This window comes from Myotis yumanensis, unplaced genomic scaffold (genome assembly GCF_028538775.1).
Source record: "Myotis yumanensis isolate MYYU_CA2020_CCGP unplaced genomic scaffold, mMyoYum1.0.hap1 SCAF_18, whole genome shotgun sequence".
NCBI lineage: Eukaryota > Metazoa > Chordata > Mammalia > Chiroptera > Vespertilionidae > Myotis > Myotis yumanensis.
The window spans coordinates 30,857,932-30,881,551 of record NW_027223769.1 but is presented as its reverse complement, the minus strand read 5'-3'; positions in this window follow the sequence as shown (position 1 = coordinate 30,881,551).

Here is a 23,620-nt window from a genome sequence, read left to right as displayed (position 1 = left end):
AAGAGAAGGAATGAATGGTGTCAAGTTTCACCACAAAGAACAATAATGCTAGAGGCAACACTGAGATTAGGCTATAATACAGTAGAACAATAGAGGAGGAAGAGAATTACCATATAGGGAGGTCTACACTAAGAGTTTTACTTTTATCATCAAACTTGGCATTTAAAACTCCCTGAATGTTAGGATTTCACAACCAGATGAGGAAATAAAGATTCAGAAAGGTTAAGTGAGTTGTCTAAGGTGACACAGTTAAAAAGTGAAGCACCTCAGATCCCACCGCTGCCATAAAAAAAAAAAAAGTGATGCGCCTCATATTTGAATACAGATATGTCTAGTTTATAATTAAATGATATTTTTATAGAGGCTATAAGGCCTGTCTCTAAATGTTGTTAAGTTTATTAGTAAGCAATCATGATGATAATATTTGACATGAACAGCCATTTTATAACTTGCTATAAAATATTATTTTGGGAATTTATTTTGTATTTTTCCTTCATCATAACTTGTCTGCAAAGCAAAGCAAAAAATGACCACCTTGTTTTATACATGAGAAGATTTAGGCTTAAATAAGGAAAGGGTCCATTTGTCTTCTCCATCTTTGGTCCACTGTGGATTCTGTCTTTCAGCTGGAATGATGGAACTCCCTCCCTCATTTTCCACCAGGGTGATGCCATTCTGGACACGCTAGGCCATGCAGAGAGGCGGGCCATTTCCTTGTTGATGCCTTCCCTCCAAAACCACCCAATAGAAGAGTTTCAAAGAGGCTAGGTGACTTGTCCAAAGTGACTCAGCTTGGACATGGCAGAGTCCAACCACCAAAACAGGTTGTCTGTTGCAAAAACATCTGACTATTTTGTGACACAACAGCTGCTGTAGCTCTTGGTGTCCTGGCTAAGCGATTCTTTCTTAATTTTTTTTTTTGGGGAGGGGGTCCTGCTTCTTCTAAAATGTTTAAGCTCTGCTTCTCGCATACTGATGGCAAGGAGGTGAAGTCAAACACGTGAGACCCGGGGTAATCTCCTGCCCCAGATAATGACCAGATTGCCCTCTCTGTCTGCTCCTGGGATCTCTTTGAATGACCCCTCCCAACCTATTTTTTGTCCCCGCTGCAGGAATGTAGGAGATCTTTCCTCTTGCCATAGTGGGATAATAAAATTAAAAATAAAGAAGCTGTTGTTTTTCTCTTTCCTGCATCTTTCAGTTTGCAGAAAATTCTTTTGAAGTTGGATGACTTTGCTTTGATCACTCCTGATTCCTTTCACTCAACAATCTTTGTATTACCCATTTTTCAGTTTTATATGGCAAGGGATTTATTTAATCTTCAACTTGTTTTTCTATTCTGATAGTTATTTCAGAGAAACTAACCTATTATGAGCAAAATAAGTCATGTGTTCTCTGGAACATGTTTCCTTGATACACACACACACACACACACACACACACACACACACATTTCCTCTAAAACCAAAGGAAATATGTATATTTAGATAAGGACAGAGAAATCTGATAACCTAGTAATCAGAAGTGAGCACTGATAGCATATGGAAAAATCAGCTTTAAATTTTTCTTTGTCCTGGAGCAATGTGGAGAAAAATATGGAAGATAAATGCAATTCTCCTCACAAGCCACTAAAACTCTAATGTACTAGTATTAGAATTCTAAAAATAAGATTTGAGTCCAAAGCCTCATTCATCCATCTGTCATTCATCTCTATCCACTCATTCACTCATTTATTCATTCAATATTCATAAGCACCTAATAGATTCCAGCTACTAATAGGTCATTCCATTGCCTTGGTTTAGTTCCCACAAGCATATGTCTCCCTCAGAAGATATTACCGGATCTTTAGACCATAATCTGACCACCGATTCTAGCACAGTGTCAAATATGCTTTAAAAATTAATTAAAACTGTGAATTTGCTCATTGTGAGGGCACTTTTTCTACCTTTCTTTCCTTATATGCTTTTCCTCATTAACTTTCTCTTTGGGCACTTTCTCTATTCCTTACAATTCTACAGTGATCCATCCAAGTAAGATGCAAAAGCAATCTTTATTTTTCTGAATAATCTTGGGTTTGCCCCATACCTCCCCAGAGGTAAGTAAGCTTCACTTTGTTCTGTTGTTAAATGTATCCAATGAGGGGTTTCTTTACTGAGGATGGGTTTTTTCTCAACTCTTCAAATTAGAAATAAAACAAGAGAGAGCCACGATCATTCATTTTAGCTCAACTTTCAAAGGCATTAATCCTCACAAAATATTTCAGAGACAAGAATCATTAAGTCATTTTCACCGAAGAGAAAACAGAGGCTTTGAGAGTGAACCTGCGCACATGGGCAGGGAGTTCATCCATCATGGAGCTGAGATTGATCTCAGTTCTGTCTCAATCCAAAGCCTTTACTAATTCCACCACACTAAAGTGAGAGAGGGCTATTCACAACTGTAGGAACCCTTGGGGATTGCCCCCAAATCAGAGCTTCAGCTGCTTTCTACTGCTCATGCGTAATATGTGTGGTGGTTCTTTTGCCTTAGAGCCTTCCCTCATGGCTTGCCTCTCTCTCAATCCACTGAGCTATTATGTCTGTGAATTATCTCCTCCTCTATTAAAGCAGTCGGCACCCCAAGCTTAAATGCGTCCATGTATAATTTTAACATACACGGCCTCTTCCCCTGTCACTAACCCCCTCTCCATTTTAATTAAGCGAGTGCAGAGACCTACCATCGCAGTGATTCCTTGTATCAAATTGAGAAACAGTCACAAATCATAACCGCCCCAATAATCTGTGCTCAAATAAGATGTGGCTAGAAATCCACATTCTAGATCACATTTATGTCCGAGGTGCACTGTGTTCACAGCATTTCCCTCTTGCACATGTAATAACTCCTTATTTGTTTCATGAGGGTGATTAGTTGCCTTAAATTGCCAGAAATGAAACGCACCTCCCTCAGCACGGGGCATATACGCGAGAGCCTCCGGTTGTGTGTTCTCCAGGCTCTTTTTTATAACGGCACTAAATACATATAAACAAGCATCTGCTGCCGTCATGGCAATGTTTTCTCCGTATGTGCTGCATGTACATTAAAAGCAGAATGTGTTATTTAAAATGTCAGTTATGTCCATGGATTAGAGTCTTTATCGTGAATGAGTAGCACAGAAAGGCCACTGAGGGAAGATGGCAAAGTGTATCTTTCTGTCTCCCACAAGCACATCTCCCATGACTCTGTGTGTTTCACGTTTATTATTCAGGATCATGTTTCAAAGTACTTAGAATCTACATCTGCCAGAGGTCATACCTCTCCTTGCCTTCAGAGGTTTTAAAGAAAATAACTACTTTTTCTGAAGCTATCCAGAGATTCAAAAGCAATTCTAAAATTTGCTGCCTTGAAATAATGGTGCTGATTATAATTAAAATTAGAATAGAAATTGAAAATTAAAATGACAAAAAAGAAGGCCCTAGAGATCGGGGAAATGTACATAAAATAGGGTCATAGAAGGAGAGAATAGTTAGAGAATAGTAGTAGGCTGACAGTAATTTTAGAAATAAAATGTTAATAACTATAATGGAAGCTTACATATTCTGTGTAAAATGAGGTGACTCTTACCCTGCTATTTTGGATGCAGTGATACTTGATGTGTAAGAAATTAAATGAAACATAAACTGTTCAGAATAAGAAAGGTCAGTAGGTAGACATAATCTGAGAGTTCTTTCATTAATTTTACTGCTCCCAAATTCAAGCGGGTTGCAGAATAAAGCCAATTTTACAGACATTTAATTTGACCCAATCCCCTCAAAAACAATAATATTTAACCACCATCACCAGTCTGTAATAAAGTGCTTTATACTTGAATTAGACAATAAATGGCTTTTACTTTCTTCTCTACTTTGTGCATTTCTGTAGGCATATACGAAATATCTATGGCAGCCGTTCTCAACCTGTGGGTCGCCAACCTGTGGGTCACGACCCCTTTGGGGGTCGAACGACCCTTTCACAGGGGTCGCCTAAGACCATCGGAAAACACATATATAATTACATATTGTTTTTGTGATTAATCACTATGCTTTAATTATGTTCAATTTGTAACAATGAAAATACATCCTGCATATCAGATATTTACATTTAGGATTATAACAGTAGCAAAATTACAGTTATGAAGTAGCAGCGAAAATAATTTTATGGTTGGGGGTCACCACAACATGAGGAACTGTATTAAAGGGTCGCGGCATTAGGAAGGTTGAGAACCACTGATCTATGGAATGGAATAATCTGCATTGAAGACTGATTTCAGGATAATAAATTAACTAGTGGTTGGTATGCCAATTAAAAATAATATTTACCTCCAAATAGAATATGTAGTTTTATCTATATTCAGACATTGTCATTCATTTGTTCAGATAATTATTTTAAGTGTTGTATTGGCTCCCTATTGCTAGACAACAAAGTATGACAAATTTAGCATCTTAAAACATTGCACATTTTTTATCTCATTGTTTCTGTGGGTTAGAAATGTAGGTATGGTGTACCTGAGTTCTATGTTTAGGGTTTCAGAAGACTACAAGCAAAGTACCCCCAGAACACAGCTCAGCATAATGGAAAAATTAGAGCACAGGGAAGAGTCAAAGACAATAAGTGTGTGGATGTTAACCTCCCTTTGGCACTAACTAGACGTCTGTTGCTTAGAATATTGGGTTTTTGTGGATGTTTGTTTAATAGACCTAGATGTTCGGGTCCACCCAGGATGGCAGTTAAACAGAGTTAATAAATCCATATTCTTAATTCTGTTAAGGATTCTATTTAGCTTACTATTTTTCACTCCATTACTTTCAGTGATCCTGGGAGAGTATAGGTTTCAGCAGCCTCCTTGACTGCCTTTTCTATACCCCTAGGAAGTATAATGGTCTCCCTCTGCCTCTGGTAACTGATACCATTAATTAGACCTGACAAATTAATGATAGGCTATATTAACCACATTTGTCTAAGCATTTCACAGACATCTCCTGCTTCCAGTGGGAATCATTTAAACGAAAGGAAAATATTTAGAATCCTGGATGCACAGGTAAAGTCAGGTTTCCTAATCTCAGAAGTATCTCAAATAAGACTTAACTATAAAGGTCAGTATTAAATCCAGTGCTTACATGTTGTCCAACAGTAGGAAGTTCATAGACCAGCCCACTTGAAATCGGATCCTAATAATTAAAAATTATGACTATCCCTCTATTACTTATTTGCCAGACAAAGCACTTCATATTCTGTCTTTCCTAATTTATATATGTATCCTTTCATACAGATTATATTCTGGACTAGTTGAGATTTGGCTGTATCTTCTTGGTTCATCCTTATTTCATATCGTAAGAGTGGGACAAAGAATATACAACTCCATTCACATGTTGTTCCAAAGTCAAGAAATGGGTGATTGCCCTAACCGGTTTGGCTCAGTGGATAGAGCATCGGCCTGGGGACTGAAGGGCCCCAGGTTTGATTCCGGTCAAGGGCATATACTTTGGTTGCGGGCACATCCCCAGTAGGAGGCGTGCAGGAGGCAGCTGATCGATGTTTCTAACTCTCTATCCCTCTCCCTTCCTCTCTGTAAAAAAAATCAATAAAATATATTTTTAAAAAAAAAGAAATGGGTGATTGTCTGGGTAGCACAGCTGTAAGCACTGAGCCTTCATTCATCCATTTAACAAACTACCCATTAGGTGCTTCTGCCAAGGCTGTGTATCAAGGTCACCCAGGAAGGGATAAATAAGAGCAATCCCAGCATGCCGAGAGTCCCAGCTCTTCCGTCTCAGACCTCAGGTCACTTAGGGAGTGGAGATGTAAAAGCTAGGGTGGAGCAGACAGAGACTCAGGCTCTAAGGAATTTGCCTCAAGAAGAGAAGAGTCAATAAAGATTCAGTGGGTGGCCCTAACCGGTTTGGCTCAGTGGATAGAGCATCGGCCTGCGGACTGAAGGGTCCCAGGTTCGATTCCGGTCAAGGGCATGCACCTTGGTTGCAGGCACATCCCCAGTGGGGAGTGTGCAGGAGGCAGCTGATTGATGTTTCTCTCTCATGGATGTTTCTAAGTCTCTATCCCACTCCCTTCTTCTCTGTAAAAAAATTAATAAAATATATTTTTTAAAAAAAAAGATTCAGTGGGTGGGTGGGAAGAGAGCAACCAAAGGACTTATAACCCATGGAACACAGACAATGGTGTGCTGAATGCCTGGGGGTCGGGGTGGGGGCAGAGGTGGGGTCAATGAAGAAGAAAAGGGGACATATGTAATACTTTCAACAATAAAGATAAAAAATAAAAGAATTGGGTTTTAAAGCCAGCATGGCTACTAGCTGAAACCACATTAGTACCAGATAGCTCTGCTCATTTACCCCAAGGTCAGAGCTAAACCACTATGTGTTACAATCCAGTACTAGGTACCTTCAGTGACTCCACGGCCTGGCAAGGAAAAGCTCATGAGTCAGAGAAGGATCATGTTGTTTACCTTTATTTACCTGGCACAGGACTCGTTTAAGAGAGCATCTAAGAATAAGGATCTGAGGGGCATTTGAGAAAGTTTGGGAAAATGGGGAAATAAGGTGACTTTGGGTGCCAATTTTTCTACTCTAGGAACCAACCTTCTATGGGGAGACACTCCCTTCCATCTAACATAGTTGTTCAACAAGTTGGAACTGATGGTAGACAGAATGTTTTATTGCCATGTGTCAGGCAGCTCGATGCATTTCATGCCCGAATAATGCAAAATGAAATTTTAGCTGAAGGAGATGGCCTAGCAAATTGTTCTCCACAGAGCAGGCAGTAGGACTATGTTTCCCGTGGAGAAGCTCACGGTGACAATGTGTCTGATTCATACTTTAATTGCCAGAATAAAATCAAACATCCATAGGTTCAGGCATGCTAATGAACAAGAAGCAGAATTAGCTTTTTCTCTGCCTATTGAATTGTCTAATGTTTGTTGAGAAAGGCAACCAGAGCACTGAGGATCCAAATTTTACCCCAAAGTGTTATAAGCAATATAATTCACAAATTAACATAGAATGGCCTTTTATAAGACTCTTTTGAAATGACACTAAATCTTCAGCAACATGGTTTGCTCAAAAAGAAATGTTAAAATGATTTGCTGAAATTCTCTATTGAATTTCATTAAAATGGGACATGCTATAAAATAAATCTGACTTTGGATTTTGACTGACTCTAGTAAATTTTAAAAACTGGCTTGGACAAACATTGGTTTCCTATTTATCATAAGGATGTGATTTGTTACTCCACCTCCCTTCCAAAAAATGTTGTCTACGATACTATTTATTTAAAGATTATTTTTACTTTTATTATAAATATAAGTGTTAATACTAACTAATGCTATTCTTTCACAAAAGATGTTTGCATTTCTAAATTACTATGATTTCAGCTTACCAGCTGTACCAGTTAATAATGCAGACTTTTTTTCAATAGATGGGAGTTACACATATGTTGATATATATGCGATTGGATATGTATGCTATTTTGTTGTATTGACAGCAAGCTTCAAAACATCATATGTCAAATTTTCTGAAAGTGTTAATATCATAGATATTTTTACTCTTAAAAATGTCGACTTTCGTGCCAAAAAAAGAGCATTTGAGGGAAGTTCTAATTCATTATTTTATTTTGAAGTAAAGTGCTGCTGAAAGTTATCGTATACTTCGGGAAGTTTATGGTAAACATGCTCCATCTCAAGATACCTGTGAACATTGATTTAAACTCTTTTAAAGTGATGATTTTGATGTGAAAGACAAAGAATGTCCAGGTCAACCGAAAACATTTGAAGACCAATAATTACAAGCATTATTGGATGAAGATGTTTGTCAAACTTAAAAATAACTTGCAGAAAGATTAAACGTTTCTCAGCAAACAACTTCTGATCAAAGCAATGGGAAAGATTTTAAAGGAAGCAAAATGGGTGCCACATCAACTGAACAAAAGACAAATGGAAAACCGAAAATTCATCAGTAAAATGTTGCTTCAACGGCATGAAAGAGAGTCTTTTTTGCATCGAATTGTGACTGGTGATGAAAAGTGGATTTATTTTGAGAATCCCAGGTCAACCATCAACATCGACTGCAAGGCCAAATCGCTTCGGAAAGAAGACAATGCTCTACATTTGGTGGGATCGGGAAGGTGTGGTGTATTATGAGCTTCCAAAACCAGGTGAAACCATCAATACTGATTGCTACCAACAACAAATAATAAATATGAACCAAGCTTGGATCATGAAACGACCAGAATGGGCCAGAAGACACAGCAAAGTAATTTTGCTTCATGATAACGCACCATCACACACTTCAAAACCAGTTAAAGACACGTTAAACGATCTTAGCCTGTGAAGTATTAACCCACCCGCCATATTCATCAGACCTTGCTCCTTCTGATTACCACTTGTTCTGATCGATGGCACACACACTTTCTGAGCAGCACTTCAAAATGTATGAAGAAGTGGAAAATTGGGTCTCTGAATGGTCTGCGTCAAAACAAGAAAAGTTCTATTGGGACAGTATACACAAATTACCTGAAAGATGGGGGAAATGTGTAGCTAGCAATGGACATTACTTTGAATAAAGCACTTTTGATGTTTCTCTTGAAATTATCATGTTTTCTTTTATTACAAAATCTGCATTATCAACCGGTACAGGTGGTAAAAACCAAATGCACATTTGCTCTAGCCAGTGGTCTCAGTGGTTAGATCATTGGCCCATGCATCAAAGGGTCTTGGGTTCGTTTCCAACTCAAGGGCAGGTACCTGGGTTGCAGGTTCAATCTTGCATGTAGGAGGCAACCAATCATGTGTCTCTCTCACATCAATGTTTATCTATCGATCTATGTGTCTATCTATCTATGTGTCTATCTATGTATCTATCATCTATCTATCTATCTATCTAGTTATCTCTATCTCTATCTCTTTCCCCCTTTCTCTCCCTCCCTTCCACTTTCTGTAAAAAATCAATGGAAAAAATATCCTTGAGCAAAGATTAACAAAACAACAACAACAACAACAAAACACAAACAAGCACACATTTAATGTTTTAGTTTGTCCATGTGGTCTAGTTGTAGGGAAAACACACAAACTTAACATTTTAACAACAGCTCATAAGTTATCTTTGCAAAAATTCTATTTACTAGAGAATATTAATGTTATTATAGATTTGTTTTTATCGATTTTTGAGAGAAAGAGAGAGAGAGAGAGAGATGAGAGAGAAACATTGATAGGCTGCCTGACTAGGGATTGAACATGCAACCCTGGCATGTGCCCTGACCAGAATCAAACCTGCGTGCGACCTTTCAGTACACTGGACCACACTCAACCAACTGAGCCACACTGCTCAGGGCCTATTTTCAATTTCTTGAGGCATCTCCATACTGTTTTCCATAATGACTGTACCAATTTACATTCCCACCAACATTATATAAACGTTCCCTTTTCTCAATATCTTCATCCACCCTTGTTTTCTTTTATATTTTTTATAATAGCCACCCTAAGAGGTGTGAGATAATACCGTATTGTGATTTTGATTTGCACTTCCATGATGATTAATTAGATATTCCTTATTGGATATATGGTTTGCAAATAATTTCTCCCCTTCCTTAGGTTCTCTCTTCAATCTGTTGATTGTTTCCTTTGCTGTGCAGAAACTTTTTAGTTTGATGCAATCCATTAATTTATTTCTGCTTTCATTGTTAGTGGCTTTAGGGTAGATCCAAAAAATCATTGCCAGACCAAAAACATCATTGCCTAGACCAGTGGTTGGCAAACTGCGGCTCATGAGCCACATGCGGCTCGTTGGCCCCTTGAGTGTGGCCACGAAGTTTCAATCGCACTGTACATGCGTGCCCACATGTGGTATTTTGTGGAAAAGCCACACTCAAGGGTCCGCAGTTTGCTGACCACTAGCCTAGACCATTATCAAAACACTTTTATCCTATGTTTTCTTCTAACAGCTTTATTGTTTCAGGTTTTTTTTTTGGTTTTTTTTTTAAATATATTTTATTGATTTTTTACAGAGAGGAAGGGAGAGAGATAGAGAGTTAGAAACATCGATGAGAGAGAAACATCGATCAGCTGCCTCCTGCACATCTCCCACTGGGAATGTGCCTGCAACCAAGGTACATGCCCTTGACCGGAATCGAACCTGGGACCTTTCAGTCCGAAGGCTGATGCTCTATCCACTGAGCCAAACCGGTTTCGGCTGTTTCAGGTCTTAAATTTAACTCCAATGTTTTTTTAAGTTACCTTTTTTATATGGAGTGAGGTATGTGTCTAACTTCATTTTTCTGCATGTGAAAAACTAATTTTCCTCTCGCTATTAATTGAAGAAATATATCTATGTATAAACACACAAACACACACACATACTTAGGTAGTTGCAAGTTTATACATAATTCTATATAATTGTATATCAGACTGATAGGATAAAACTTTTATAGTTATAAGTGCCATTCTGATTCTCTAGTAATATTTTTGTCTTATGGTGGAATTTTTTTTTATAATCAAAGCTCAGAACATTTTGATTGAATAGTTTATTCCATTAATATTAAAGGTAATTGCTTATATAGTTTATGTATTTATAGAGTTTTCTAAATTTTCTTTTTTATTTACATTTGTTTCTTTTTATTATAGGTACCATTTAGTGTCATGTCCTTATACCGATAACTCCCACAGGTCTTTTTTGTGCTGTTTTTGTAAAATATGTGTGTGTAACATAGATAAGATATAATTTTACAGATGTTGTTTTATATAATTGATGTCTACATCAGTTAAGAGAAGGAGAAAAAATATTCATATACATTCTCTTTTAGAATTTACATAATTACTTTTACCAGTGCTCTGGTTGTGTTTTGTTTATTTTCTCATGTGGATTTAAATTACTGTCTAGGTTCACTTGCTTTCATCTGAAAGAACACCCTTTAGTATATCTTGTAAGTTTATTCTACTACCAACACATTCTCTCAGTTTTTCTTTACTTTGAACTGTCTTGATTTTATCTTCATTTCAAAGGATAGTTTTTCTGGGTATAAGAGTCATAGTTAATATTTTTCCATTTTTTACAGTATTTTGAATATGTCTTATGACTGCTTTCTGGCCTCTATTTTATCAGAGACTCATTGTACATATGAATTGGCTTTATCTTGCTGATTTTAGGATTTTCTCTTGTCTGTGTCTTACAGTTGTTTGAATGGCATAATTTCTATCCATCTATCATCAAGTTTACTGATAGTTTCTTTTATTAGTTAAGATCCACTTTTGAACCTCTCTAGAGTATTTTCCCATTGCAGCTAATGTAATTTTACATTTTATTACAGAAATTTTATCCTGCCATTGTTTGGGTAGAATCTTACCATATGATAGCTAAAGAAAGAGAGCTCTTGGCACCTGAAATTTAGGCTTTGCACTCTGAAGCTGGGAGGGGAAAGAAATTTCAGAGGCCTATTCCTCCCAGCAATTTTTTCAAATATGTGGGGAAACCTCACCCTGTAGGACACATCACTTGGAGTTGAGTTTCTATGTTGAGGTGGGGAGAAGATGAGGGAGACAATGGCTCATGGCTCAACTAAAAGTAAAACTGTCTTCATGAGATTTAGTTAATTTTCTTATATAAATATTTCTTCATTTGCTGTGATCCTAGGATGATTTTCATAGACTTTACATGTTTATTTTTAATAATTTTCATCAGTTTCAGTTGTTGATTCATGGAACTCCTCACAAAGCCATTCTGGAAGTTGTGTCAAAATAGTTACCTTTCGTTATTCATAACTGATGTCTCTATATATTTATATATCCTAGCACTTATTAGATGTTAAAGGAATGGTTTTTGTAAGTAAGTAAATAAATACATACATACATACATACATAAATTTTAAGAAAACAAGGATGAAGAATTCCAATATGTTGGCCAGCATTAAATGTTAGCGAAATTGATTGGCCTCACATACAGGGTTTAACATGTTACTTTTCACTTCTTTTGAAATCCTATATAATAAAAGCCTAGCAACCAAAACGGCAAAACAACCAGAATGAACAGAGACCAGAATGACTGCAGCCCCTCGCCCCAGCTATCCCCACCCCCCAGCGGGGGCCCCCACCCTGATCTGGGGCCCCTATCAGGGCAGGCTGGCCAGCCCCCACCTGTGCACTGGGCCTCTTTCCTATATAATAAAAGGGTAATATGCAAATTGACTCTAATGGTGGAATGACTAGAATGACTGCTTGACCAATCACTATGAGGCGCACGGACCACCTCTTGGTCCCTTTCCCCAGCCAGCAGGCTCCGATCGCCCAATGGCAAATGGGAAACCGGGATGGGTGGAGGTGGGGAGCGGGGCCAGCTGAGGGCAGCGAGGGAAGACGGCCCTGATCACAGGCCAGGCCTAGGGACCATACCTGTGAATGAATTTTGTGCACCAGTCCTCTAGTTGATATATAAAAAGATATCTTAGGTCTCACTTCTAAATACTTCTTATAGCTCAGAATTTAAGTGTGCCAGGAGAGTGGATTTGATCACCATGGAAACAAGATATCTCCCCATCTACAGCTTGGTCAGCCAATAAGAATCTTTCCATATAGGTTATGATGTGCCGTCTAGGGAAGGCTGTGTCAGTATCGATTCAAAATGAAAAAGAATGCACAAAGGAGAATGAACACCCCACTCCTCAAATATCATGTTAAACATAACTCTACAAAAAAAATCCTTAAGCAGAATTTCAATGGAAATGGCATTTTATTTGTATTTCTTCAATGAGAAGAGTCGATTCTCCTGTAAGGTGTCTGATATTATCATGTCTAATGCTCACAAAGCCTTAGAATTGAAGTCTCCAAGTGATAAGCAATTCAAGTAATACATTAAGAAGTTAGGCTTCTAAGTCAGGGATATCTATAGTCAAACATTTTCTCTTTTCCATAGTTACTGAAATAAAGTAAATTCATAGTATCTTAATATATATATATATATATATATATATATATATTAGTCCTCATCTGTTACTTCCGTTGTCAATATATGAAAATGGGTTCTTTCAATCATGAGACTAAAACACCCTGGAACTGAGTGAGCTGTGTTTAGTAAACAAACAAACAAACAAAAACTCTTAGGTTTTTACATTTCCTTTTTGTTATGTATTTTTCATTTTAAGTTTAGCTGAAATCTGTCATTTGGATGGCAGATGAAAGGACGGTTTTCTTCTTTTAGATATTTAAAAACAAAACAACTCAAATGTATTTTTTATTATTGGTCCTGCTGTAACGCAGCAGTATGTTTAAAAAAATAACATAGTGTAGCAGAAAACTGGCTTGATACCAAATGTACCTCAGAAGTCTCAGGTCTCCGAATCCTTAGGCAAAGACCTGGATAATTCCCTTATTGCAACTCCATAAAATATTTTGCATGTATTTAGTCTTGGCTTGTTTGCTTTCCCTCGTAGTTGTATGGAGAAACTCTATTTATGAACAAACCACACTACCGGATGAAAATGGATCAATAATAATGTTAGCTACCTTTTTATATTATAATTATTTTTAGGTACAACTGCAAGACTTATTTAAGTCAATCCGTTTCTCAGGGTTTGTGAAATTGTAGGATGTGGCAATGATTATTATTGAATGATCATCTCTCAAACAATAACTGACTGCCAGCGAGCAATTGGGTTTCTTGCTTTTAATGCAAAAAAAAAATCACTTGAGTTTTGAAGAAATCACGATCAAAACATTATCCACAATGTACACAGGCGGAATCACTGTTAAACTTTCCTCGTCATCCTCCACTAGTAAAAGAGGAAGAGTCCCCCTCTTAGAAGATATATTAGGAAAAATATCCCCCAAATTTCTCATACTCCACTGAAATGTATTTCTAAATGTACAATGATGGCCATTTAATACAATGCTGTTACAAAATTACAAACTGTAAGAGTAAATAACCAAAACAGCCTTCACAATGTGTATTTCTGAAATCACAGAACCTGAGCTGTATAAACTTTATAAATAACAAATGCAGTCTCTGCTGAGTACACTTTGTAAATCATGATTGTAGTTCCTATTGTTTATGCTTTGTAAATCACACATACGTTTCATGTTGTTCAATTAGCTTGGAGCAAACAGACCATATCCAAAGGAAGGATATCATGATGTGAGGAGATTTCTAAGCAAGTCCTATAAGCAATCATTGAAAGAGAATTTTTTTTTTTTCCTTTTACTTCCCTAAAAAAAAAGACTGGATAGGGATAGCAAGTCTCTATTTGTATAGGAAAAATAAGACTTTGTGTGTGTGTTTGTCTAGAAAAAAGGGTGCCTTCCTTGAGTGTACAGAAGGTACTAATCCAACAGAAAGTAAATCCTTACAGCAACCACAATGGAAAAGATGTTGAAGTAGTTGAAGATGCCATTTTAACACACTGAATGGTAATGTTTCAACACTGAGACTCTTCAACAGGCTAATCCAGGGGTGGGCAAACTTTTTGACTCGAGTTCTTAAACTGGACCGGAGGGCCGGAACAAAAGCATGGATGGAGTGTTTGTGTGAACTAATATAAAATCAAAGTAAACATCATTACACATAAAAGGGTATGTTCTTTTTTTTTTTTTTTTTTTTTTTTTTAGTTTTATTCATTTCAAATGGGCCAGATCCGGCCCGTGGGCCTTAGTTTGCCCAAGGCTGGCGCTAATCCATCCTTTTTTTTTTTTTTAGTGCAATTTTCAATATATTTTTTTTCTCCAAACACCAATCCCAAGGCAGAAGTCATGTGTCCTGCAAATTCAGACTTTGATGAATCCATTCCAACTTTCTGTCTTCTTTTATCCCTTCCTTAAGAATTTCATTTTTTCTTGGCTCATTCCTGATTTGCTGTAACATTCCCACTGAGGGCAACCCTCTCTTACTTCATTTTCTCGGTCAGCAACATTAAAACTGGTGAAAGAGCCCTGTTTCCCTCCTGAAAGCCAGGATCCAAAGCTTCTTTACATATACTATCTATGTTCTTCCAATGAAGTTCACAATTTTCTATTATCAGCGTATTTAAATTATTTCAAGTGTCTTATTTATTTTTAAGTATATAAAGAAGAGAGACTATCAGATTTATATTTAGTGTTAGTATATTCACAGCCCTCTAATAGGCATTTTAAACCAATTATATTATTTAATTCATATTTCAACAATGAAAAAACATTATTATACTTCTTTTTGTAGAAGTTAATACCAAGGTTCAGCATGATTAAATAATTTGGCCTAAATCATAAGCCTGCTTTGATGTCTAATGATATTCTCCTTCCACAGGCTTAGCACATGACATCAGCTCTGTTGGCATCATCTGTAGATTCAATCACTCACGTATCTGGTGGTGGTTTGTTCTGGCTATAACTTCTGTCTCTTCAGAATTTAACTGGGTGACATTTGGAATGCTAACATGCTTTCTGAGGTGGCCTGGGATTCCTTGCAATATAGCAGCTTAATTCCAAGGGCAGAACAGGGAGGGAAATAGTGAGGGAGGGTGGAAGGGTGGAAGAGAGAAAGAAGAAGAAGAGGAAGAGGAAAAGAAGGAGTAATAGAAGGAAGAGGAGGAAGAAGAATATGATGTGTCAGGGGGGAAGTGATTAAGAAAAAAAAAACACAAGCAAACAAAGCCAAGGCACACATTATTCAGTTTACAAAGCTATGGTAGACCTTACACAAGAAACCTACTCATGGTTTACACTTAATATAATACATTTGTAAACTCCAAATATTAGAGCCTCAAAATCTTTGTTGTCTTTGAAATATCTCCAAAGATCCTCTTTTTCTTCACTTTCCTATATTCCATACTGACTATCCTTCTTGATTCATCTCAAAAAGGTCCCTTAGGAGAATATGCCTCATGAAAACGTATATTCTTGCAACACACAGCTACAGAAATAAAGTACTTGTACTTTTTCAAATTGCTCTTATTAGCACAACTGAAAATCTAGGATAGTATATATAAAACAAACAAGGACATTCTGAAAGGTGGAGAGGAAAAGAAAGGCCAGCTAGAGAATTCAGGGCCCTAAGATGATCCCATTGGTGAGCTCTTTGGGCTTCCTTTTTGCCTTATATATCCCAGACTTGGAGCTTAGAAAGCCAACATCCAAGAAATACTAACAGGCACAGCTAAAAATGACCAAGGAACACCTGTTCTCTCAAGTCACACACCAGGAAAGAGGCAGCATATCAAGAAAGAAACATAGGGGTGCATATATCCTTTCTGATTGGTGTTTCTAGTTTCGTCTATTCCTAGAAGTGGGGTTACTGGGTCAAATGGGAGTTCCATTTTTAGTTTTTTTGAGGAAACTCCATACTGTTCTCCACAGTGGCTGCATGCATATAAGCATAACCGATGGACACAAACACCAGGGGGTGAGGGGATGAGCAGGGAGGGGGGCAATGGGAGGATAAGGACACATATGTAACACCTACATCAATAAAAAAGAGAAAGAAACCGTTTAGATAATAATCAATCTACTCTAGCCAAACATCACAGCCAAACCCTACTCCCATGCACCCAGCACAGGCTGAGTGATCAGTCGAAACCTCCATTCTCAAGAGGCTGTAATGAGATGTTCCAACATCCCTGTCAGGGTGGGATCAGAGAAAGCCAAGTAGAGAGCCAGGGCTTTCATTCCCACTTCAGCACATGGTGCCAGAGGAGACATGGAAGCAGCCTCCACTATCAGTCCCCCTACCCTTTAGCAATAACAAGACACGCCTTTCCCTCCCAGCTGCGGTCCTGTCAGAGGAGAGAGAGAGAGAAAAAAACACATCGATGAGGGAGAAACACAATGATCGGTTGCCTCCCGCACATGCTTGAACCAGGACCAAGACTGAACCTACAGTAATCCAGGTATGTGCCCGTGACTGGGAATCAAACCTGGGACCCTTCAGTGTGCTGGCTGATGCTCTAACCACTGAGAATACTGCCCAGGGCTATGCTTCTTTTTAATTAAAAATTAGTATAGTCCCTTTGGACCAGTATGCATTGACCCTCTCTACTTTTGTGGCATCTCAGCCTGCCTAGATCATGTCAAATTCCTTCTGGTGTAGTTTTTCTTAGCTCATATTCTAGGAACACCAGTCTCTCTTCCTGAAATACCCTTTAAGAGACTGCCGTCAGTGGGAGAAATTTAGTTGGGTACTATTTAAAGTTATAAATAGTGGGCAATGGAAATATAGAGAACATTGAAATGTATGTCAAGCTTATCAGGAATACTATATTCGAATCCAGCATTAACCATTCTGCCACAAAGTAGGGCTCACAATAAAACTATACTTCAATAGATGGGCATGAGCGACATAGGTTTCTTCTTTAGTTAGATAGAGTAAGGGACTGCATTTTAGAAAATTGCTCATGATATTCTGAAATATTATAAATATATAAATGCCTTTTAGCTCTAGTAGTGCCCTATAGAGATTCAAATGCCAAGAATGCAGTAACTCCATTTGATAAGATGTTCAAAGGCAAAATATTTCACAGTGACTCTTTTTTATATTGATGCATAATTTTAACAATGAAGTTCCTGCAACCTTGAAAGACCTTAACATGTCCTCCATCAATGTCTTCTCCAATCACCATAACATGTGGTTCTTGAAAAGTGCCCTTTCACTGTGTCATTTCTTTTCACATATTTTCACCTTTGGATCTTGGATCTGTCAAGGTCTATGTGGTTTTAGAATTAAGGAGGGGCAGTAGAGGGAGCTCTCACAACATCAATTCTAGGGGCGTAAGTTTTTCCCTTTCAGTGAGCCGGGCAACGTTGTAAGATCCATTGTGATTTGTGACAAATTGTGAGATAATCCACGTGAGACCAATAACACAGCAATTGTTTTAATTTCCACATTGTAGCACACCTTTATGGAAATCTTTGAAATTTTTGTTGATAAAAGACCATCTTACCATAGACCTGGCTTAGATGCCCACCCCCATACCCATATCTTTTCAGTCACCTTAAATTCAAGCATAGATTTCAAAATCAATACCTAAAGATACTTGGTGCAACACTATAAAATTTAATTTGTTTCTCTAATAGAAAAGGGGAACAAAATAATCTTCTCTAGTAGTGGTCCCCCCTCCCCCCTCATTTGTCCCTCTGATCAGCAGTATTTTCGATTTCCTGGTCTTAAAGCCTAATTCTAATGTAACTCTCTTGTGTCCTCAAAAATCTTCAGTTTATCATTCCATTGACTCCCCGCCTGTCTTTTCTCATCACAAGCTACTAGTGTGATGACAGAATGAGCTGGTGACCTTCCCTGGAAGAAGTCCCCTGGAAACTTCTCAGCTGAGGTTAGTGCAAGTGACAGGAAGAAATTCACAGCCGTTGCTACTAATGGCATTTAGCAGCATTAGAAAAGGCAGCCCCTTGGCACAGTCAACAAAGGTCATCCAGAAGCCACCAGCGCCAGCTTTCAGTAGACACCCGAGTTGCTTCACATCGCAAACCCAATTACTCATCCCTCCCCTCCCCCTACCGTGTCTCAGGGTATCTGTAACTATCCACCAGCAACCGATCTCATACTGTGGCCACCAGCAGTGCCATTGTCCTTAAGTCATGAGAACGACTCCTTTCAGGTGCTTAGACTTAAAGGTGAAGACGAAAAAGTACTGAACCTCACTCTGCAAGAAAATAATTCATTTTTTCTGTGGCTACTTCATCCAGACCTAGAATATCACTTTAGCTGACTCTGAATCTCCAATGCTTTATTTGTAGAACAAGGATAATATGCCCATAGCACAAGGCTTTGTGAGAATCAGAACATGTATCCGGTATTTGACACAGTGGTTGGTACAATGAAAGGATTTTATAAAGATAGTAATATGTTTATTGTGATTTCACAATATCATGTCATCATTAAATTGAATATTTTGGCAAGGTTTTAAGACATCTATTTAGTTATTGCTATTAAATGAAGTATTTTTTCCCTAAGAATTACAGAGTTACAGAGAATCTTTTTTTTTTTTTTTTCGAATTGATTTTTAGGGGAGAGAGAGTAAAGGACAGGGAGAGAGGGAGAGAAATATCAGTGAGAGAGAAACATCCATTGGCTGTCTCCTGAATGCCCCCTACTGGGGATCTCACCCCAAACCTGATCATGTGCCCTGACACAGAACCAAGGTGCAACCTCTCAGTGCATATAATGATGCCCAGCCAACTGAGTCACATAGGCAAGAGCAGAAGTACAAAGTTTCAATGAAGTGTCATCAAAAATATCCCCATTTGTAATATCCACTTATAGTAAGTGGTCACCAAATATCCTTCACTACCTCAGCTAGCCAAGGGACAGAAAAGAACAGACTTGGTCAGAATTACAGAGAAAATAGCAGCATCAATGGTGAAAATTACTGGGATCTATTCCAAACTGAGCGAATTCTGAATTTATTCCTTCCTTCCTTCCTTCCTTCCTTCCTTCCTTCCTTCCTTCCTTCCTTCCTTCCTTCCTTCCTTCCTTTCTTCCTTCCTTTCTTCCTTCCTTTCTCTCTCTCTCTCTCTCTCTCTCTCTCTCTCTCTCTCTCTCTCTCTCTCTCTCTCTTTCTTTCTTTTTTTCTTTCGTTTCCTTACTAGGAGTCAATGTCATGAATATATTTACAAAACCTTTGTTACAAAACTATTGTAACTCACCCACATATGATTATTTAATTGCTTGAAAATTGTCTCTTTGAAGTTGTAAGCATTAGTTATCTACAAAGGATATAAATAAGTATGGATTTTACATTAAGCAGATTTTGCAAGTGAGAACATTTTAGTGGCTGCTTTGGAATTCTCAACAAGTATAAGCTTAGCATCTACTTTTCGCATTATGGTTTAGTTCTGAAAGTAAATAAGTCATGTCTTCAGTGGCAAATGTTTATAGTTCAAAGGGTAGTCAGGCATTAAAACAGACCGTTGTTTAATAACACAATTATTACAGTGGGATACGACAGATGTGGTTAGGAGTGGAAGCCCTCACACACAGTAACATTTTAGAAAAGGGATAAAGAATGGGTAGTATTTGGCCATGTGTACCATTTGTGTGAGACATTGGGATGGTTTAGATAAGCGGTTCTCAACCTGTGGGTCGCGAGCCCTTTGGGGGTCGCCTAAGACCATTGGAAAACACATATATAATTACATATTGTTTTTGTGATTAATCACTATGCTTTAATTATGTTCAATTTGTAACAATGAAATTGGGGGTCACCACAACATGAGGAACTGTATTAAAGGGTCGCGGCATTAGGAAGGTTGAGAACCACTGGTTTAGATGCTTAACATGTTCAATTTTGTTCTCACTGTTGGTTCTTCTCCCTTGAGAAATAGTGGGAACTCCACATCCAGGGTGATAATTAGGGCTGTTACTAAAGACTGGAATGGGAAGAGGCAGCTAACAAGACAACCAGAGCCCCTGAAGCTAGATGAAAGGAAATAACGGAGAGCCAAGTTACTAACCAGGCTTTGAAAATTAGTCCACAGTGCAAAGTGGAAAGGTCTACGGCTTTCTTCACTTTTTTCTCTCTCGATATTATATTGTCTTGGTTGCTCACATCCTCAAAGGGCCTTTGGCATCTCCTGGAGAGGTTGATCTCAATGGCTTTTAAACGGTGTTGTATGGTGAGAACTGAGGGCCGTGCTGGCATGCCCTCTGGGACAGAGGATTAAACTATCTGCACTGAGTAACCTTCTGAATAACTGAAAGGAAGGAACTCTTTAGGCCATCTGTGCCAGACCATCATATGCACTGAGTATGCTGGGAGTTACATGCTATTCTCCCTCATTAGACTGAGATCTCCAAGGGACAGAAATGTATTTTACTTATCTGAATGAACAACTTGAGGTCAAAACTAGGATTTGTCAGTATCAAGGCACAACTGAAGGATAAGAATCCGGTGGTAAGTGGAGAGTTGTGAGGCACAGTGTTCATTCTTCAGAGAGAGGGAATATTTTAGCCAAGGCTGAAGCAAAGTCCAATGTGTTAGTATCATGAGATGTGGAATTGTAGGGTTCAGGGAAGTTTAGAATGTCAGACAATGGAAATACCAGACATATTCTCCAGGAGCACCACAATTTAGTTATGATAAACTAGCATCCTAGCAAGTACCACAGGACATATAAATATTCAAAGGCCTGATCTATCAATGCGGGATTGGAAGCAATGATTATGACTCATCCCACCACTAACAACAAAGACAGAGAGCTGGGTTTAGAACTTGTGGGATGCAATTCAAACACCTGGCTTTGCTATCTTATGGCTTTGAAACTGTAAAGAGTTTTTTAATATAACTGAGCCTCAGGTTCTACATCTATAAAAAAGGGAAATGTTTATTCTTTAACGTTATTGCTAAACTTTGCTAGAATTGTGTCTTATATAATGTATGGACCTTTCACATACTTTATCCTTCCTTTGATACTGAGAAGAACTACTGAAGAAATGACACCATATAACCCCACCTGTGGCAGCAGAACTGGTTTACAGTGAGAGTTGGATTTTGCTTAAAAATACTGTTTGGTGTGTGCTAGGCACTCAATAAATATTTGATAAAACAAAAGAACTTATATAATCACTCTTCAATATTAAAAGGGCCTGGGTAATTCACATTTTCTGGGAATGCCATTAAAAGAAAGTGTTATGGAGTGTTTACTCCATCACTCTCTTTTTATATGCAGGAAATTGGAAAAAAAAAAGAGATTAAACATCTATGCAGGACAGCCAGTTTGAGGCAAGACTAACATTTAAGCCATGGTATTAGTTTTTATTTGTTCTCTTTGAACCATTTTGTTTTTATTAATTGGGTTAAGTTATAAAATATATAACCCAAGAGATCTTTGGGGAAATACTTATCCTTTATTTGATTTTAGTGAATTAAATGTTCTTTTAGATACAAAGGTTCTCAAAATTCAGTACACAATACACACACACATACACACACACACACACAGAATACATATCAGGGACAATGGTTTGTGTGTGTATGTGTGGTGCATACAGGACTTCTTTTGACTAGTCTTACTCCCCATAGATGCTGATTTATTTTATTTGAAGTAGAACCAAGACATCTACAATTGTGTATGGAACAAAGGTAATTCATATCCAAATTGTTTATTATCTATTTGAGAAGTACTGCGTGCATTCCTTCCTTGTTTGATTTCCCAATCATTTATCCACTCAACAATTATTTAAAATAATGATACAATAAACACCTGAGTGCCACCTCCTAACCAAATAAAACTGTTCAGGTTCACCATTGGCGTCATGGTTATTCAAGTAGAATTGGAATTTCCTTTGTAAATTTTTACTGATTCTATTCCCAAGTCCCTACTCAAAATTAATCACTCTTCTGATTTTTTTTTCTGTTCCATACCTGCAAATGTTTACTATTATACTGCTACAATCTATGTTTGCAACTGTCTTTCATGTGCCCAGACTTTATATGTTGTTATCATTCAGAATGAATCATTCAATATCTTGCTTTTTTGGCAAATATTATAATTTGGGGATACTGGATAATTTCAGTCCTTTTACTAGTCCACAATTATCTCAGACTTTTAAAAATCTATATCCTACAGATGTGTATGTATGCCATTTTCAGTTTTTGTTATTAAAAATAACGCTGTAACTCAAACTTCCGGTATGTGGTGTTATTTTGTTGTTGTTGTTGTTTGTTTGTTTTTTTTAGTTTATCTTTATTTTTGAAAGTGTTACAGTTACCCCCTCTCTCCACCCACCATTGACCCATGTATATGTTTTTCTAAGCATATGCCTAGAAGTAATATCTTTAATGGATACTAATACATGGATAATATCCTTAAAAGCACTTTGGATGATAATAAGAATTTGGGGCATTTTATTTAATCTAACCCAGCCCGATAATGTTGCCTAAAAATGAGGATAGTTATTAGCACAAGATTTCATAGAGATTAAAAGGTTGTGAAAGTTGTGACAAACTAACAACCAATAGTTTCTTCTAATTTTTTTTTTCTTTCTTATCCTAAACTGTGTTTATGGACAGAGCCCTGAATACACAGACTGCCATGGAGATAGTCAGCATTTCACATGTTTATCTAAGTCTGAGATGTCAGCCACATAAATGAGAAACATCTGCATTCTGTCTGCGCTTATCTGAGTAACGTTTACCTTGATATTCAGAATCCTCCTCTTTGAATCTCTGAGTCTGTGACCTGCACATGTGGGTGGTGTGTCTGTGTCTCTGATTTAGGAGAAGAAATAGCGCCGTCAAATCTTATTTCTTATTCTGCCCCTTTTCTCCTCCTCTGTTTTATATTCATTTGCTTGTCCTTGCTAAGTCTTCCCAGGCTTTTCAACCAAATACAGACATTAAGTGAAGGTTTGCCGGCAATTTCAAAGCCAAACCAAGCAATTCCCCGGAAGGGAGAGAAGGCAGCTGCTGATTGTGCACAGGCGCAGTGGGCGGGCATTCACCTTGGGAAGGAGAAAGGGAGGTCTGAGCTAAGAATGAAATGCCAGGCCAATGGTGCTGTCTGATATGAGTTGTTAGACAGGGAAGGGAAGGGAAGGGAAGTAATCGAAACAGATAGATTATACTCCTAGTGTGTACCAGGCTCTGTGCTGGGCCGCCTCATCACTTTTTCAAGACAGGACAGATGCCT